Source organism: Chinchilla lanigera, unplaced genomic scaffold, assembly GCF_000276665.1.
Source record: "Chinchilla lanigera isolate Chin_1 unplaced genomic scaffold, ChiLan1.0 scaffold00047, whole genome shotgun sequence".
Classification (NCBI taxonomy): domain Eukaryota; kingdom Metazoa; phylum Chordata; class Mammalia; order Rodentia; family Chinchillidae; genus Chinchilla; species Chinchilla lanigera.
In genome coordinates, this window is record NW_004955448.1 from 8,442,519 (window position 1) to 8,450,309 (window position 7,791).

The window sequence follows — 7,791 nt, forward strand, 5'->3', positions numbered from 1 at the left end:
TCTGTGATTTAGACAAAATACCCAGGCTGCACAAGAAGGACCAGAAGGGGCAAGATGTAAAACACTTTCTACCAAGAGCAGAAAGAAAACATTCAGTAAGGGAGGAATCATGCGGAAGCAGAGGAGAGAGGAGGAGGAAGGGTGCTCAGCCCTGTGAAACTGTCCAGAAGGCTTGAGAAAAACAGCCCTGAAGAAACACCATCAGTGGCCCCTAAGAAAGTGATTGTATTGTAGTGATAAAGATCAGCTGAGGTCAGAAAGCTGGCGGTAACTGGCGATAAATAGGGAGACCCATTTCAAGAGATTTGAAAGAGAAGTAGAACTTGAACAGGAGGTGTGAGTGGAAGTAAACAAGAGAAGAATGCATAAAGGAGACAACTCACAGAAGAGGAGGAGGGGTCAGTCGGTGGAGGGGGACACAGGGGAAGGCGGAGGGGCGGGGCCCCAGCAGAGCCTAGGACCAGCCTTGGCAGGAAAAAGGGCCAGAGACGGGTGAGAATAGGCCTCGCAGCAACAGCAAAATTCCGTGTGTGTGGACAGAGGAGGGTCAAGGAAGATCAGACCTTCAAGGCGAGGGATGGAATAGGATTTCCTGGTTGGCAAGCAGTGGTATAGGGGGCAGGGCCCCAGGGGCAGAGGAAGGGGTCTAGCTCAGAAAGCGCGGAGAACCAGGCGCTGGGACAATATAAGGAGCGGATAAAAGACGACGGAAAGCAGGCCTTGAGGTCCCACGTCAGACTTTGGGAACACAAACACCGCAAGATTCTAACAGCACAATTTGCGACTCTCTCCCCCAGGTAAGGCTTGTCAGCACAGGTGCAGGAAAAGCGGAACAGAGAGTGCGAGGAGCCCAGAGGTGCGGACCGGCTAGGTGGGAATTGCAAAAAAGCCAGTGAGCAGAGGGCCCGAGGTGCTGGAGGCAGCATTGCAGGAGCCGGGCTGAGGAGCCGGCCGTGAAGCCGGCGGCCGGGATAAGGCAGAGAAAGCCCAGCATCAGAGACTGGAACCATGAAACTGGTTTCGCTTTATTTCATGCCACTCACTAGGATGGATTAACTTTCAGAGCTCACTGGGCTGCCATTTTGTGACGTGAGAAAACTAGAGAACCTCACCCCTCACGACGATTTAAGAGAGAAGGTAGCTTCCAGGTGCTGGTTAATTGAAATAGAATTCCCCGTCTGATGACCGGTCCACAAAGGCGCCATTTAAAACCAGCCGGGGGCCGGGGTTGGGGGGGGTGGGGACGGGCGTCCTGTAATGAGCGCCCCAGGCAGAGGCAACACACTGGCCTCCTGGAGCCCTGGGGAGACAGTGCGGCAGGCTGCGCCCTGCAGACCCAGGCGCCGCCGCTGACCTCTTTCGCCCACGCTCGCTATTCCCACCTTGAGCTTCTTAGCCTTCCTACTGCTTTTTTGAGACAGGGTCTCACTATGCAGTTTAGGCTGACCTTGAGCTCACTTTGTAGCCCAGGCTTGTCTTGAACTCTCGAAGATCCTCCTGCCTCAGCCTCCCGAATGCTGAGATTACAGGCGTGTGCCACCTCGCCTGGTTCCCAGTGCTTCTTGAGGTTTTCAAACACCTGAATTTCTGACAGCGCATTTGAAGGAATTAAAAGGCAAACGCTTGTTTTTTAAAGCGGGTTTCAGAAAACTTCCCATCATTATCCTGTTCCTCTTTTGTTTGACTGCTGGCACCAGGTCAGTGCTTGAGAGGTGCTGTCGTGTGCTTCTGGACCATAGCTGGTCTGGGCTCCAGCGCACAGGCCTCTGTGGCCCTGGCTCGATCTCCCCTTTCTGCCTTTCCCTGTCGTGCTGCGAGCTGACCCCTGCCTCACACCAGCCAGCCAGCCTTGCCACGTCAGCCTCTGACACCTGACTGGCCTCCTCCTGACTGCATGAAATCATATTTGCCACGTGGACTCGAACATGTCCGGACAACTGGAACACGCACGCACACACACACACACACACACACACACACAGTGTATAGGCCGACTTGAACCGGAGCTGGTTCCTATCTCGGAAGCAGTGTTACCTAAGGGTTCAGCGTTTCTAGCCTCACGATTTTCACAGAGCACAACCTTTTCCTTCTAGCAGACTGAGTACCCTGCAGGCTGCACTCAGACGCGCTTCCGGGCCGCTCTGCAGCGTCTCGCGAGGTGCTCAGTCACTGCTCATTCATCTTCAGGGAGCCAGGTTTTCCGGACCCCTGACCGCGAGCTTGTCTGACCTCGGTGTTCCTTGCCACCTGGCTACATGGATTTTCTCATTTGATAAAGTGTAGTTTTTCTTCCACACAGCTCTCTACCGTGAGGGCCGCTGGCATTGTACCCGGGGTTGTCTTGTGCCTCTTTAGGCCTCCCCAGCACCTGCAATCCTGGGCCCCGAGGTCCTGAGCAAAGTACCATTTCGTCTCTGCCATGTCTTGTATCTTCCACAAGGGGGCAGCGTCTGATCACGAAGCTTTTCATGTCCTTGCCGGTCGGCTGAAATACAACCAGCGTCACCCTAATGCTTTCATTCTGTTGTAAGAAATGACCTTATTCAAGCTACACTCCTCATTGTTATTTCATGCAGAGGAAGCAACAATGAAAAGGGGAACCATATAATGTTTGTGGACTGTTTCACCATAACTCATGTGCTGGACTTCTATGTTAGGCTGTATGGAATCCATTAAGCAGGATATTGAAGCTTATGAATGGAAACCTCGTAATTCCTCTTTAATAAACATGAGTTAGTTTTATTTCTTAAACTTTATTAGGCACTTACTCAAAACATTACTGAAAAAAATGCTTGTTAATAATATGAATGATGATTTTGATTCTGTTTGCATTATTACTAGGTCTAAAGGCCTCGAAGCCTGGATTATTCATAAAGGCTGGCAAAATGGCAGGCGTTTGAATGTAAATCTTCCTGCCTGGGCTTAATTCCATCTTGACACTTCTCACCAAAGCTTGCGAGGAAGGTAGGGGCGCCCACCACAGTGGCCTTTTTGTGTAGCAGGGAAACTCCGACGTGAGGAGGCTTGCCCAGATCTCACAGCGAGGCTCCCTGTGGGCGGCACTTCCCCAGGCAGAACCGCCACAGAAGGGAGACTAGGCGCAAAGAAATACCATGCAGTGTCCCCGTCAAAGCGAAAGTCAGGCCCGTCTGGTCCTCCTTTGGATGCCCAGATCTCTCCTCCGGTATGCACCCTTTGACTCCTCTCTGAATGCCTTCCTGAAAACCCATGGAGCTGACTCTGCCATATCAAACTGAGGAACTCCAGAATAAAATTCCCACCACAGCCACCCTCCTGCCCAAGGCATCCGTATCTGCTCAGTGGCACCATTTCCCCGGTTTCTGGGGAGAGTGCTAACATCTACCTGTTCTTAAAGCCAGATACCCGGAATCATCCTGACACCTACCTCTCCTCTTTGCAAATTTTAAGTGCAACGGGCAGTCCTCTGTTTCCATATCTAAAATGTATTTTCTGTATTTTGACTTGTTTTTCATTTCACCTTCCATTTTAGTTAAAAAATGCCATCACCTGCAGCCTGGACCACTGCAGGAGATGCTCACAGGGTTCATTTCTAGTTGTGTTTCTTCCCCTGAAAATCTAGCCCTACACAGCAGCCAGGCTGAGCTTTATAGGTCTGACAATGATTTCCATGCTTACACCCCTTGCTGGCTTCTCACTGCACATAGAATAAAATTCCAGCTCCTTATTGGTTCACAGGGCCTGTAAGGTAAGAGACCTTACCTGCCCGCCTTCTCCCACTCCTTGCATCTCTTGACTGCCCTTGGGATGGAGAGCAGACATATTCCCCCACAGCACGGCCTTCTGTTCAGGCTACCCTGCTCCCCCTCAGTAGGTGGGCCCCGATTCCTCTCATATCCTAATTATTTCCTTCCTAACACTTTCATGGCCTGTAATTATTTTTGTTAATTTATTTGTTTCTTCACTTCTTCTCTCTCACCAACTATGTAATCCTGAAACCTGTTTCAATCGGTAAAATCACTGGCCAAAATGGAGGTGTACAAAAAAAAATGACTAATGGATAATACAGTTTTGTTTACAGATCTCTATTCTGTCAGAATAAGAAGTTTAATGAAAGTTGCGATGGCCCCTATCCTCTTCCCTGAGCTTGCACCTAATTTGTAGGGGACAGTGTGTTCTCTGTCCACACTAGCGCCTGCCCAAACATGTGTTGTCCTTCTGGGGCTCTGTCATGGTTCACAAAGCCCACCAGAGACACACCCTCTTCCCAGTCACAGGCCTCCTCCATCCAGCGGTTCTCCGCACTGTTTCTGTTAAGTGCAGTATGCAATATCCTGCAGTTCCTGCGCCATGCTGGGTTCACACAGACGATGCTGTTGGGTGACCCTTGGCCTCAGTCTGACTCTGTGGTCATTCCTACCTGGTGCAGGCTCAGGACCCATCAGTGTCTGCGCGTGTTACCCCTCTCCAGCTCTTCTGCTTTCTCAGTAGGAATTCTCCGTGGGGCAGCCTTTCCTAGGAGGAAGGGGGAGGTGACAGATGGGGGTCTTGCTGTTATCTTTGAGGTTCCTTCCCCAGTTATTTTGCCTGTATCAGTGTGTTTCTGATCGCCTAATGTTTTGAAACTCAAATCAAAAGGAAACTTTTATCTGCTTTCTATTTTTACCCCACTTCCTTGAGCTATGAAATCTAAATTGTCTAATAGGAAAAGTACTTAAAAAGGACATCGCAGCGTGTGTGTGTGTGTGTGTGTGTGTGTGTAAAATAATTTAATGGTTCAAAAATACTACTCCCAAGCAAAGAGAAACCTACAGAATTGGAAAATATTTTTGCCAGCTATTATTCAGATAGAGGAGTAATATCTAGATTATACAAAGAATTCAAAACAATTAGATCACATAAAATAAAAGACCCAGTCAAGAAGTAGGCAAGTAAAATGAACAGACATTTCTCAGAGGAAGAAATACAAATGGCTAACAAACATATGAAAAAATGTTCAACCTCTCTGACCATTAGAAAAATGCAAATATAAAACAATGGTAAGATTCTATCTTACTGCAGAAAGAATGGCAATCATCAAGGAGTCAAGAAACAACAAATTCTAGCATGGCTGTGGTGAGAAAGGAATCCTCCTGCACTGTTGGCAGGAGAGTAAACTAGTATGACCATTATGGAAATCGGTGTGGAGACTTCTCAAAGAACTAAAATCAGAAATTCTGTATGACCCAGAAATCTAGAAATCTCTTTCTAGATTTCCTCCCCAGAGAGCTAAAGACATCGTACTGTAGTGATACATACATACCAATATTTATAGCAGCACGATTCATGGCAACTAAATCTTGGAAGCAGCCTATGTGCCCATCAACAAGCAAATGGATAAAGAGCATGTGGTATCCGCAAATGGATAAAGAGCATGTGGTATCCGCACAAATGGAATACTACTTAGCAATAAAGAAGGACTAATTTAAGACTTTTGTAGGAAAATGGATGCTTGTGGAAAATATAATGTTGAGTGAAATAAATCAGACACACAAACTTAAACAGTGCATGGTATGTCTCATTTGGGTAAGGCAAATTACTATATAAGCAAAGAATATAATAAAGGATGAATAGAAGAAAACAAGGGGATAGATCTCTTGAAAATGGGGAGGGAGCCAGGAGATGGGGTGGGGGGAGAGGAGTCAGTAGAATTAAAATATGCCATGTACAGGACCCTAAATGAATGTAAACATTATATGTCATAAACATAAGTTAAGAATAATAATAAGAAGAATGGAATGAGGGAAAAATGATTTAGAGGCAGAAGGAGGGAGGCAGATGGGAAGGGGATTAAAAAAGAAACAAGCTGTACGATGTACATGTACCTACTCCCCAGGGTGAATATAAATTTCATGTACTACAAACATGCACTAAAAATGTTTCTTCTTCGTATTGTATTGTGCCACATAGAGTGGCCCCAGGTAGGCTCCTAGAGTAGCTGAGGTGCTCTCCTTGGGTATTTTAAAATAGAAAAGTCTTTTTTTCTTGCTTCTGCATTTTCCCCTGGAGCCTGGGCAAGATGGTTATGCCCTGACCAAAGGGAAGCAGGCACTGCTTCGGTGAGGTGGTGCTGGGACGAGCCTGCATCTGCCCTGCTGTATGCACCTGTACTTGCCCAGGGCTGCAGTCTCAGTCCTCTGACTGCAGCTTCAACCTTGAAAGATTTTGTACCAGCAAAGGCTGAGTGAGTTCTTAAAGGGACAATACAGTTTTTCTTTTTATGTGTGTGTGGGGGTGGTGGTGGTGCCAATGGAGAAAAAGTTTCGTCTCTTATTTTCACAAGCCATATGCTGTTTAAAATCAGAGGCTTAGCTTGTAAGGCCAGTTATTAAAAACAAAAAAAAAGAAAAAGAAAAAGAAAAAGGAACAGGAGATGCAGAAAAAACACCATGGCCGCCAGTGATGCATGCCCACATAAAGATTATACATAGTTACGCAAAAGACAAGCTGGTAGCTGGGCACATGGTAAGACAAAATGGCTGTTGGCTGTACAGTAAGGTAATATGGTGGCATGCTGACCAAAACACAAACTAGGAAAAAGTTGTTTAGAAATTAGAGTAAGCAGAAAGCAGGCTAACTGAGCAGAATACACAACAAACCAACATGTGGACAGCAAGGCATACCTGTGGAGTGAATGCAAGAGGTCAGAAAGTCAAACAAAGACCTACATTTCCTTCTCTCATTCCTCATGGCTAGAAAAGCAGCCAGCGATCTTCTGTGTGCCTTGAGAATAGTGCCCTGCATTCCTGGCCTGGGGGGTAGAGCAAGAGAGAGAAGAAGCAGAAAACAATACCTCACAGAAAGAAACAAAGGTCATGCCCAACGCGGACTTTACCTTGGTCTCCAGTACCTGAGCTTTGTTCTCATGGTTGGCTGCACCAAAGTGTTCTTTTTTGGGCTTGTCATGCAAAATGTTATCTTCTGCCTGGCTTGCCAAAATGTTGTCGGGTAGTTCCTTTAGAAATGGCTCACTAATTAAAAGTATTACAGGTCCTTTTTGCCTCAAACAAAGAATTGGATAAGACAACTCCCAAAAAAGTACTAAAAGTTTATTTGAAAGGTGAGGGGCAAAGGGGTAAGGGACAAACTAGCTCTGCAGAGCAAACTTGGACTGAACAAAGAGAGGAAGGATAAAAACAAAAATAAAAGTTGAGTAGGCTACCATGAGGAGTCATGATAGCGAGCTCCTCATGGTGTCGCATCTCTTTTATGCTGTCTACATCACATGGAAACCTGTGAGAAGTTCCATACATGGGGTCCTAGGCATTGTTTGATGCTTTCCTTGGATCTCGTAATGGACAGGTCTTGTTTATTTCCCCAGCCAGGTTTGTCATACCCGACCTCCTACATCAAGCTCTGGGTTCAGCCCCAGTTCTTCCAAAAAACAAACAAACAAAATAAATAAAAAATGAAAAATATTTTGGGAGGTCCACAAAGACAGTAACATGAACTCTGTAAAAGTCATTGTCCACAGCGCATGAATTGTTACATCTGGCACAGCTTTTACAGACAGATGTCCCCACTTGAGAAGCCTAGAGTGGGGGTAAGTACACCTACAACCAAAGCGGTGACTTTATGCTCTCCTCCCTGTCTCCGCTCCCTGCTGTTGGGATGAGAAGAGGAAGTGGCTGCCTATGTGGAGTCCTGTATGTTTGCTAAGAGAGACCAGCTGGGGGAGTGTTGGGAGCAAAGTTGTCTGTACCTCAGGACAAGGTCACTGCTTCTCATGAGTTTGGCAGGGCCCCATGAGGGTGTAGGCAGGTGAGGGAGATG

General features: G+C 46.9%; 1 long non-coding RNA gene across 1 annotated transcript in view; it reads left to right on the forward strand.

Annotated features, from left to right (window-relative positions):
- The first annotated feature begins 502 nt into the window (after positions 1–502).
- The window catches only part of LOC106149519, a 63,482-nt gene continuing 56,193 nt past the window's right edge, over positions 503–7,791 (forward strand). The window contains exon 1 of the long non-coding RNA XR_001235767.1: positions 503–797. This is a non-coding gene — a long non-coding RNA (uncharacterized LOC106149519). The remainder of the gene's footprint in view (positions 798–7,791) is intronic.